Source organism: Enhydra lutris, unplaced genomic scaffold (genome assembly GCF_002288905.1).
Source record: "Enhydra lutris kenyoni isolate GAN:26980312 unplaced genomic scaffold, ASM228890v2 scaffoldscaffold52, whole genome shotgun sequence".
Lineage (NCBI taxonomy): Eukaryota > Metazoa > Chordata > Mammalia > Carnivora > Mustelidae > Enhydra > Enhydra lutris.
Genome location: NW_019154136.1, coordinates 9542530 through 9554523, shown reverse-complemented (window position 1 = coordinate 9554523; position 11994 = coordinate 9542530). Strand labels below are relative to the sequence as shown.

The window sequence follows — 11994 nt, the reverse complement described above, 5'->3', positions numbered from 1 at the left end:
CCTCCTTCCATCCATCATCTATCCAACCATCGGACATCTATCCATCCATTCCTCCCTCCCTTCATCCCTCCATCATCTACCTATCCCTCCCTCCATCTATCCATCATCTAATCATCCCTCCCTCCACCATCTACCGATCTATCCCTCACTCCATCTATCCATCGTCTATCCATCCCTCCCTTCCTCCATCCATCCGTCTGCTACCTATCCATCCCTCTGTCATCTATCCATCTATCCATCCATCCATCCATCCATCCATCATCTATCTACCCATCTATCCAACCATCTATCTATCCATCCAGTCTTTCCACCCTCTACCCACCATCTATCTATCCATCCCTCCCTCCATCCATCATCTACCTATCTATCCCTCCCTCTATCTATCCATCATCTGTCTACCCCTCCCTCCCTTCCTCCATCCATCCATCCATCCATCCTTCCCTCCATCTATCATCTACCTATCTATCCCTCCCTCTATCTATCCATCATTTGTCTACCCCTCCCTCCTTCCTCCTTCCATCCATCATCTATCCAACCATCGGACATCTATCCATCCATTCCTCCCTCCCTTCATCCCTCCATCATCTACCTATCCCTCCCTCCATCTATCCATCATCTAATCATCCCTCCCTCCACCATCTACCGATCTATCCCTCACTCCATCTATCCATCGTCTATCCATCCCTCCCTTCCTCCATCCATCCGTCTGCTACCTATCCATCCCTCTGTCATCTATCCATCTATCCATCCATCCATCCATCCATCCATCATCTATCTACCCATCTATCCAACCATCTATCTATCCATCCAGTCTTTCCACCCTCTACCCACCATCTATCTATCCATCCCTCCCTCCATCCATCATCTACCTATCTATCCCTCCCTCTATCTATCCATCATCTGTCTACCCCTCCCTCCCTTCCTCCATCCATCCATCCATCCATCCTTCCCTCCATCTATCATCTACCTATCTATCCCTCCCTCTATCTATCCATCATTTGTCTACCCCTCCCTCCTTCCTCCATCCATCCATCCATCCCTCCCTCCATTATATACCTATCTATCCATCATCTGTCTACGCCTCCCTCCGTTTCTCCATCCATCCATCCATCTACCTATCCATCCATCCCTCCATCCATCCATCATCCATCTACCTATCCACCCATCCATCTGTCATCTATCTATTCATCCCTCCCTCTCTCCCTCCCTGTGCTAACTATCCTCTATCTGTTGACTTACCTACCTACCCACTGACTATGCACCCATCCCCCTACCTGCAGTTGTAGATCCTAGCTCCTAGTTGTGCTGTGGTCTCCTATGGAACCGTGTCTGACTTCGACACACCCGACATGTGCTTTGGTAATGTGACAAGTACCTTGCACGTTGCAGAGCTACTGTCTTCCTGAATAAATTCTGGTCTGGAAATCAAAGAACAAAACCAGCACTGACATACACATATTCACAACCAAATCCTCTGGAATCCCAAGCCACATACATGAACGAACGGCCCCACTAAACAGATCCCTATTCCTTTCGGGAAAAGCCTTTGGAGGAGTATAGGATTTAACAATTTGGTGGTCGTGGGCACGTGTGGGAGGCTTCCTGGGAAATTCTGCCTCATTTTATTCACGAAAACTACATTGTGGGGCTCTGAGTGCATTTTAAGGCATTTCCATGCAAATTAACTGCTGAGCAAGGGACGTGCACAGAGCTCAGAAACCTTCGTCCAATGTTCTTTTAATAACAGAGATTCTGTGTCCACCAAATTGGTCAGGAGCCATGGAGAAGCCCGACAAAGCTCTCAAAGGCACTGGGGATTTTAAAGTTTCATAAAACACGTCTTGGCAGTTTCTGGACAGTCAACACAACACTTCCGTTCCTCTTCCTACTTTATGCACGCACGTAAATGTGCAAAATCAAACCGGTCTTCCCCAGCGTTCTGCACGACACTCCCGGTACACAGGCGTGACCCGAGGTCCCTTTCGGTTGGTGTGTTAGGAGCTCAGCTACGACATCGACCCCGCGGAGATTATCCATCAACGTAATTACTACGCCTACACGTGCGACGTGCAGACTGAACTGAGCTCCCCCCAAATCCACGTGGAACACGAACTCCCAGGATGTGACTGTGTTTGCAGACAGAGTGTTTAGGGGATTTTCAGGTTAAATGGGCCCTGGCGCGGGGTGGGGGGAGGCAGTCAGACGGGCCTGGAGTCCTCACAGAAGAGGACGAGCGAGACTGCTCTGCTCCGCACTCTCACAGTCTGAGGAAAAGCCACGGCAGGAGAAAGGCACGTGAGGGCGGAAACCAACCGCACGGGCACCCTGACGTTGGCTCCCCGCCTCCTGTGGGACCACGAGAGCATACATGTCCGTCGTCCAGGCCGCCCGGTCTGTGGTGTCTAACACCACATGTAGAGCATGAACTGGTATGTAATGGTCGATGAGCACTTTCTTGGCGGAAGAACTGCCTTTAGACGTGTCCGAGCAAAGGAAATAAGGGTTTCCTCCGTGGCCCAGCTCCCCACGTCCCCAGAAGAGCGAAGGCACAGCCATGTGGGGCTGTCTCTGCGATGGCCAGCTGCAGAGGCTTAGGCACACGGAATGGTCACGGGAGAGCAGAGTGTCTTTGCTGCCCTGAGGACGGGCGTTTTCTGAGCCGTCTCCAAAGTTCCTGTGCACGAGAGGCTGGCAAGGACAGAGAACGTGGTCTGCGCACAGGGAGAGCCGCCGTAGGTCACTGGGCGTCGAGGGCCTTCACCTCTCCGTCCCCAAGGCAGGGGAGGGCAGCGCTGTCACACGGGAGGTGTACGTGTCCCGGGCCTCAATGCAGCAGCTTCAGGGGTCTGGGTCCCGGCCCCTGTTGCGGCCGACCCAGCCACCTGCTTCCTGGCCAGGGGAGCTCCGTGAACGGACGGACCTGCGCTGTGGTGTTCACGAAGGTGCATGGATACTCCTGCCCTCAAACTCCCGAGAGGCCCGCTCACGGGAGGGGAGCCCGTTTTCACACCGCGCCCTTGCAGACCCAGCATTTCCAGAAAGGAGGGCGCGCTGGTTCTCAGGGGAGGCGTGCGACCATCTCATCTGGTCTACCGAGCCCTGTGCTGACGTTTAATTCTAAGCTGTCCACTAGCATGCCGTCATGGGCAGGGTTTCTGGAATGTTCTGCGATGCACCCGTCCAGGGAGATCGTCTCCAGAAAGCAGATTCTGAGTGCTCCAGGGTGGGCTGTGGATCTGTGATGGACAAGGAGCACAGCCATGACCCTGGAGGTCCTGCTTGTGCTTCAGTCTGTTGAGTCAGCGTTGCTTACGGAGCTCCCCCAAGGTAGAAGCTTGTTTTCAGAGGAAGGCGCTGAACGTCCCCTAGACGTTTTGGGGGGGAAGTATTGGGGGAAAGTTTTCTAGGACGTATGCCGCGCTGTGGCAGAAGTCCCGTTGACACGGATAAATTCATCAGCCTTGTTTCCGTAGATGTCCTCCACTTTCCTTACAAAATCCCTTAAGGGACTCACAATAAATGGAACAGACGACACCAACTTTCCCTCTCCATGTCTACGGGGCTGCAACACTGCGGTTCTGTTTGTATCGCATTAGTCATGAAAGTGAGTGAAAAGGTAAGGAGCCCTGGGACCCCTGCCCTTCCCTCCCCTGCCTGGACAGCTGTAGGCTCTGCAGAGTGTCCGGGAGAAAATATGCCAAGGGGACACAAGGTCACGTCACCAGGAGGGTGTCCCATCCACCATCTCCCTCCTTTAGACAAGGCAGCGTGAACATCACCTCTTGGGGTGCAGACGGGCATCTCTCTTCCCGTCTGTACTCAACGATTCAGGACAGTCGCTGGGACAAGGTGCGTGAGCAGGACAAGAATGGTGTCCTGGACCCTGGCAGCGCGGTGGTGGGAAGGGGGCACTGCCGGGCAGAGCCAGGGGATGCTGTGGAGAGGGTGCCCGAGCCCTGACGGCGGGTGGGGAACAGCGGGGAAGGGTCGTGGGTCCCAATGGGCTTGGAGCTTCTCTGAGGAGTATTAAGGACAAGCTCCGAGTTTCCGAGGCTCTTCTTGGGGTTTGCAAATGGCATGTGGGGCGTATTTGTTGGTAAGATTCTGAGCGGAACCCAATCCTGTCCAGAGTTCTATGCGTGATCTCAGAACCACATTTGGGTCTTCTCTTCTGGGACGGCAGCCAGCGGACGCCGTACCGTCCACCGGCTTTCCCAGTCTGCCCGGGGAGTACGGAGGAGGAGACACTTGGACCTCCCGTGGGTTCATGCCACACACTTCAATCTGTTCGCCTTGCAGCGCGGTCTCTCCCGTGAGAAACGGAGCGGCAGTGCGGAGCTCAGACCCACATGCAGACGCGGCGTCCCCACCGAGTGAGTGGCGGCACGTGCTGGACGCAGGTCTCTGAGTGTGGCACCAGCCTCCTCCCGACCAGGGCACCCAGGACCGGGGGCGGGTAGCCGCAGGTCAGCAACAGGATCCTGGAAGAATGAGAATCCGAAGCCCTGGATGACGGTTGAAAGCCAGCGGAGAAGGGTCCCAGGGAGGAAGCCCAGGGCGGGGTGCCCGGGAGCAGCTTCACTCCTGCAGCAAATGTCGTTTCAACACACCAGGACCGTCTTCTGTGCACTCTGTAAGTGGGGGAAACTGGAACGGAGAGCAGGCGCAGAAGTGGGCAGCACGGGCCCCCAAGATCCACGCCTCACTGACCAGAACCTGGGACGGCGGTCCCTCACGGGGTGAAGGGGTTTGTGGGTGGGATTCGGGTCATGGACCTGCAGGCAGGGTGGGCGTCCCGGACAGAAGGTCGGGGGATTCTAATCAGATCAGGCGCTCCCGGAAAAGCAGCACACGTTATCTGGCTGGAGTGAGGGGGACGCTGCAGAGACACAGGCTTCGAGGGTAGGAAGTGTTCGAAGGAGCTTCCTCCTAAGCTCTGGGAGACAGGACCAGAGGAGGCCTGCAGGACCGGAGGGCACAGCCCCAGGGACAACCAGCCGGGAAAGCGGCCCATGGTCCTACCCTTCAAGGAACTGGATTCCGGCCACTCACTATCTGATGGCCTGGGACACAGGTTCTTCCACAGCCTCCGGACAGCAGCCCGGCCCGGTACGTCTTGACGCCCCACCCAAGTCCTGGAGAAGGGAAGCTGGTATGCCACACCCCGAATCCTGACCTAGGGAACCCAGAGATAAAGCCCAGTGCTCTTGCCACTGACTCAGTGTGTGGTAACCGCCTACAGCAGCGGTAAGAACTGCCTGGAGGGGACTCGTCCAGGGCTGAGCCTCCGAGTGCACAGGTAAGGCTTATCCAAAATACTTACTCACGGGTTTTATAAATCATGGTGGAAACAGATAAAAACAATCAACACACCCTCTGGCTGTGCTCCGAGGTCTGCAGCTAATAAGACAGACTCCTTTGTTCTCCCCAAAGTATCAAGGAAGAATGTGTGCTGATTCACTGATGGCTGAGAAAGGGGACGTGGACAAGAAATTCCCGTCCCAACAGCCAATCTGCCTCACGTGTGCAAGATCTACACCCAAACGCCTCGTGCGTTCACCAGGGGGACCAGTTGTGTGTAGGAGACAACAAGGGTTTCCATTTTAAAATCCTGCTGACGGAATGAGGCATGTGATAGGGCTGAGGGCTTTCAGAATTAGGACAGTGCTCAAGACGGATGGGTCCAAGGCCCCCCGCACCCCTCAGAGATTTGGATCCTCTCGCAAACACTTGGGCTAAGTGTGGACCGAAGCGGGTGTCCAGATGTCCCCATTGGCCTGGGGTTGCATTTCCAGGGCACAGAGATTTGGGGTTACACGTGCGACACTCCCCAAACCCTTGAGGTGACCTCTGCACTGCAGCTTAAACACACAAAGGAATGCGGACGTGTCCCACTTTGCACAGGCCTTTGCAAAAAACCCAGAAAACCACCCCGAATTTGGTAAACGCTGTCCTCGGGAATTGCCAGGGCACATGAACTGAGTATTTACTTAACCCAGACTGTGACCAATCCCATGCTTCCCGACCGTGGCCCCCGTTCTCACTCCCCATGGGGCATCTGCAGACACAGCCCCCACAGAAGGCTCCGTGCCTGGCTCGCTCGCAACGCAGGGGAGGCGGCCAAGACGCAGTGCGGGAGGAAGCAGGGAGGGACGGGGCAGCCTGGCCGAGGGGTCAGCGCACCGTGAGGTGGATGGGAGGCGGGGAGAGGCACGCGGACGCGGAGCACAGCAACTCTACCACACCAGCTTTACAAACACTGAAACGGCAAAAGCATGGATTGACGGAGAAACCCACGGGGGCCCTGGCTGGCTGTCCCCGCTCTGCCACTGTGGCAAGACTGCTCCTGTCTGGGAGGAATTACTGGCGTGCACAGCCGCTTAGGGAACGTCAGAAATCCATGCTACAGGTCCTCCTTCTCACTGTCTGATGCCCCGTGCCATCTCCCCTGGGAGCGTGGTGGCTTGACCCAGAGAGCTCCGACTGTGCGTGCTGTTACAACGGCCCGATGAGCACGACCGTTCTCGCTAACGGCTGCACGCGGATGTCACCAGCCCGTGCCCAAGTGCACACAGAACGGAGAGACCGGTCAGCCCTTGTGCCGCTACAAGCATAACTTGGGAAGGCGCCACTCCAGTGGTCACAGACGTCGCCGCTGGCCTCCCGTTTCAGCGCTTTACGTGGTGTGTGACGTACGCGTCTGTGTGAAGAACGTGCGTACGACGTGTGTGTGTGGGAAGCTCTAGCATGAGCGGGAGAAACAGAACTCCCGCGGTGAATGGCTTCACCGTGGGTTTGCCACGAATCACCGTAACAGAGCTGAGCAGGAACAGCACACGGGACAGAGCGCGGAGCTCCTGGAGGGCGAGTGGTCTCTGTCATTGCAAAGGAAATGGTGTCACCGTCACGTCTGCTTCTGCGCTTCAGCCCGCGTGAAGGCGCCGGGCAAACAGCACGAGTCGGGACGACCCACCCGTGACAGCGAAGCGGAGACGCATGTCCATCCGGCCGATCTGGCACAGGTGTGTGCGGGAGCTACGTCGTGCTTGCTGTCCCGGATGACATCGCTCCCGCAGCCCCATCAGCGACACTGCACAGCGGGCAATTGTGCCTGTGACTCCCGCCAACAGGGTGCTGTGAGAGACGATGCGAGACCTACGAACGGTGCTTAGCCCATTTCTGAAGGAGGCCTGCAAACCTGCACGCATGGCTGCCTCGCTCGCCCGGAGCTGAAGACAATCCCGCGCGGTCGTCTTCACTCAAGGGCGCCGCCAGCGGGGGAGGGTGGTGCCGGAGGTCTGCAGACATGGCAGGGGCGCTGCGCAGGTCCCTAGCGTTGAGGATGTCTCTGGGCAGGACGGTGGGACCGAATCTGCAGAGCAAGGGAGCCACTTGGGCAGGAAGGGAGGACCTGGAGGAAAGCAGCAGGCCCCAGGCGAGGCCGTGACGGGCTGGAGGGCAGACGCACCTGAAGGCGGGACAGACCAGGCAAAGATGTGGGCAGACGAGACCACAGCTCCTGGTGTGGGTGCAGGTCCGGGGTGAGAACAGCATTGGAGAAGCAGAGACAAGCTCGTTCCAGCAAGGAGGGAGGCCAACGGAGCTCTGCAAGCAAAGGGCGCGGAGTTGGGCCTGCGAGAGGCTGAGCACAGGAGGCAGCAAGGAAGGGACAAAGGGTTGCTGGAAACAGAAAAGAGGACGTTTCGGGGTCAAGGAGTCCAGAACACGCTCCAGTGGCTCGAGGATGACACTGCACAGAGGACAACTGAGAATCAACAGCGGCAGAAAGAGGGTTTTTGTGAATGCTCTGTGTCTTCCACAAAGCACAGGCTCCTAGAGAATTCAGCTGCCGGAAGGGCTCTTCCTGGGAGTTTTCCAGCGGGAGAAAGTTGAGACTTAGGTGCTGCAGAGGCCAGCACCGGGCAGTACCTGCGTAAGAAGTCACCTAAACATGACGGCATTGCCATCAACCTACCACGTCTCCCACCTGCTCTAAGAGCCCATTTAGTTTTTCTGACGGTCCCTGACCCTCCTGACGGGTCCCTCTGTCTTTCTCCAGCCTCTATTAAGATGGTATATAAGCCCCATATGCCAACGGCCACTGTGAATCACATTTTTTCTGTGAACTGCCACATCCATTAGTGAATAAAAATCTGTCTTGTCTCTTACTCGGGCCTTTTGTTGGTTTAATTTACAGGCACCCAATACGGAACCTAAGAGAGAGTACAGGAAACGTTTTTCCTCCCTGATGGGAATTTGGAAAACAATCTCGTTCGTGGAAACTCCAAGGAAATCAAGCGTAATAGGTAGGTTCCGTAATAGAAGACATAAAAGGGTAGTAACGGAAGATAATATTCAAGATAGTTGACTTTTTTTTTTTTTTTAATGCCATAAGGGAGGGCTTGGTAAACCATGTTGCAGGAGACATTAAGGAATCCTGAAACCGCTGTATTTTGCTCAGTGATTATGAGAGACAGGAGGACAAAGTGGTCATGAGGCCTGGCCAGCAATGGTGGACTCTGCTGGGTCCCTGAGGGCCCTGGGGGAGGCAGACCATGAGGGCACCGTGACAGCGCTCACCCCAGAAGCTGCTGCAGCACGGCTGTGCCCGTACCCGGGTGCTGGAAGTGGGAGGCGACCTTAGCAACATGCACTCACACAAAAGACCGAGGGCCCCGCCCAGCTCCCCTGGCCACCGACCTAACCTCAAATCTGACCCAGCAATGCACGTGCTGGCTTCCCATCGTTCTGGGAGGTAAAGACGTTCTTCACAGAGAGCCAAAGATGGCAGGAGCCCTCTGACAGCCCACGCCTGTGTGCAGACCTTGGGGACAGAGACGGTGTATGAGAGGAGTTCCTAAAGGCACACGTTTCTTTGTCAAGAGATCAGGAACAATGCATTAGCTGCCCTTTTCCTACACTGGGAACTGAGCTCGGGTGATTCCTTTTGTCACCGAGAGGACGGTCTCAGTTCAGCCAGGGGGACGTTACGCAATAAGAACTCACCAACCATAATGTGTTTATCATTCCTTTTTTTTTTTTTACTCTTTAGGTATAGAAACGCTTTATGTGCAGAACTTTGTTGAAAACAAAGTATACGAGGAATAAAACAAAAACCACCCTGGAACTCAGTTCTTAACATTAGCACGAAAACTAAAATATGCAAAGTAATTACGACTACGCTTCTTGGAACTGATTTGGGGATTTACTCGTAGTGTCAACCCAAGCAATCCCGAGTCTGTGGCGCCATCATCCTTTCCATTTTGCGCCAGACACGTGCACAGCCGGGGGCGAGGAACTTGAATGGGGAGCTCACGTCGCCCGAGGACCCGGGGGTGACTCCCGGCTTGTCTCCCTCGACCCGCCTCGCAGTGTGGGGCCGGCCGCTCCGTCTGTAAGGCTGCAGGAGCGCGTGTGCTGCGGGAACCAGAGCACAGGTGACCACGCCCCGACGGGGGACCGTCGGGGCGGCTCCCACCCGCTGCGCGCCTCCTTGGCACACGGCAGGCACTCAGTGAGGACTCGGTAGTGCTGAAGACGGGTTGGGGGCACTTTCTGAGATGGGACATGTTTGCTTCTCTTCAGCACAGAAGAATGACACACGCGTAGTTCAGAAATAATCATTTCCGTGAGATCGTGTTTGATGCCAGCTCTGTGGGCATTTTCTCCCGGGAAAATGGTAAGGAACATGTTAGCGTAATCTCTCCCTTTGACACCGCTTCTGTCTCCCTCCTTCCTACTAGTACCGCTGCACCTCACTAACTGGATGACACCCACAGCATAATAAAGTCCCGCTGGCGACGGTGAGTCTCTCCAGCGACTTAGGAATCACAGGAAATGCCCTGGAACGTGGCAGGCGCGCAGCTGCCACGGGCAGGCGCTGCTTTGAAGAGAAAGCAGCCGGACGTGTTCGAAGAACCTTTTCCTATTCCAACAACCCTCTTTGCAAGTGGTTCGCGTACGAGGCAGGAGAAGGAGCCCGAGTACGAGGTTAAGGCTGTGCCCACAACAAGGGGCCTGTCCCAATCTCCCTGCAGTGTTAGCACGCGCAGGTCACCCGACGAGAAAGCCCCAAAGCCTGGACCCTCTTTGCCTAAGAAATACAACAAGAAAGGTTGCGTTTCTGCGAGACAAACACACGCGTCAATAAACGCGGATTAGCAACAAGCGTAATGCCCCGCACAGTTTACGAGCTAAATTGCCGTGAAGATATGCAAGTGCTCATGTTCCTCTGACAAGTCTGAAACAAATACTGTCGGGAGAAGAACACGGGGACAGGCCGACCATATGGAGCCCTGAGTTCACACGGCCGCGGCGTCCTCGCTCTCCACGGTATCGCCGCGAACGCTTTCCTGCAAAGCAAGCAGGATAGCAAGCGTGCACCTTCCCTAGAAACCGTTTCCCCACCCACGGTCAAACGTGGAAATGCCACGTTTCCACGGATACCCTGCCTCGCGAAGGAGGGACAGCGATCGTGGGAAGACACGGAGCCCCTCTATCCCGCTCACGGCCCCCGCCGCACCAGCAGCTCCGTGGAGGGCCAGTATCCAAGGGAGCTCTCATCAGCTCTGCAGACCCCACTGAAAGAAGGGGCCGCAGACTCTGAGCGGCTCTGCGAACCCGTCTGTCCAGCACCCGTGGAGCTTCACGTCACTTGTGAATCAACAGCCACGTACGCCCGACCAAGCAAGGGGCTCTTCTCGCGGGGCGACGTGGTCTTCTGAAGGTTCACACCCTCCAGAAAGCAAGGGTCTTGGGGAAAAGAAGACACGGCCGTGGAATCTGTGGGATGCCAAGCACGCAGGCGTCTCGATGCCCTGAGACACGAAGGAGACACAGGCTATGGCCCGGGTGTGTTCCGCCATCCCTGCAAGAGGCCCCTCTTTCTGTCCATGGCTTCGGGACCCGGCCACTGTGGGCTCGCCCCATCACAGAACCATCGAGCTGGACTCATGGATGACATCTGAACCCACCCGCATCCATGTAAGAGGCGCACGTATCTCACCGTGGCCCGGTCCACGGTACGTGAGCCCTGACTCACTCATAATTACTGTCTTCACGGGTCAAGCTAGTAAGCGGAACCGGAGCCAAATAAAACAACACAACACACACGGAACGGATCGAGGAAACGTGCCCCAGCCCCATAGCTTCAGTGCAAGGAGGCTGTGAGTCCTTCTTGTCATTATAGCACCCGGGATTTGTGTCAGAAAAGGGCCTGCCTCCATCTCGGGCTCTCTGGTGACTGAGAAAAGAACGATCATGAAGTGTTCTTCCCTGAAGTGACAAAGTAAGGAGCCAACTCCAACCCAACGTCCTACAACCCAGGAACCAACAGAAACACTGTCACCTGAGCAGCGTTCTCCCTGCCGCTAGCACACAAACAAGAGAAACCAGCCTCTCAATCAGTCCCCACGTCCTTCTGGAATCTGCAGGGGCGCACAGTCAGACCTCAGCCCGCCCCCTCCCCCTCCACACCGTCTCCCGTGTTCTGGAATCTGCAGGGGCGCACAGTCAGACCTCAGCCCGCCTCCTCCCCACACCGTCTCCCGTGTTCTAGAATCTGCAGGGGCGCACAGTCAGACCTCAGCCCGCACCCTCTCCACACCGTCTCCTGTGTTCTGGAACCTACAGGGGCGCACAGGGAGGCTCAGCTCTCAGTCCCAACAAGAACAGTGCAGGGAGGAGAATCTGAGGCAGAGCTGCACCCACACTGTCCACCAGCTGGACACGTGCTTCCCGGTGGCTGACACCCCTGCCCCATCTCCACTGTGCCCCCTGCATGATGAAGTACTGTGCACAGGCGGGGGAGAGGGCCCTGGACCACCAACCCCACCCGTGCCTTCCGCCTGCAGACAAACAGAAGCCTGGAAAGGTCAGCACAAAACTCAAGGTCCCTGTGAGCAGACACCCTGCAGGAACAAACCTGCCAGGACAAGCACCTGTGGGGGCGGAGCGAGCGTTGCTGTGAGCACTGGAGTCCCACCGCTGTCGCAA

General features: G+C 56.1%; 1 protein-coding gene across 1 annotated transcript in view; it reads right to left on the bottom strand.

Annotated features, from left to right (window-relative positions):
- The window catches only part of LOC111157128 (pseudouridine 5'-phosphatase), a 77196-nt gene that overhangs the window by 6013 nt on the left and 59189 nt on the right, over positions 1–11994 (bottom strand). The window lies entirely within an intron of this gene.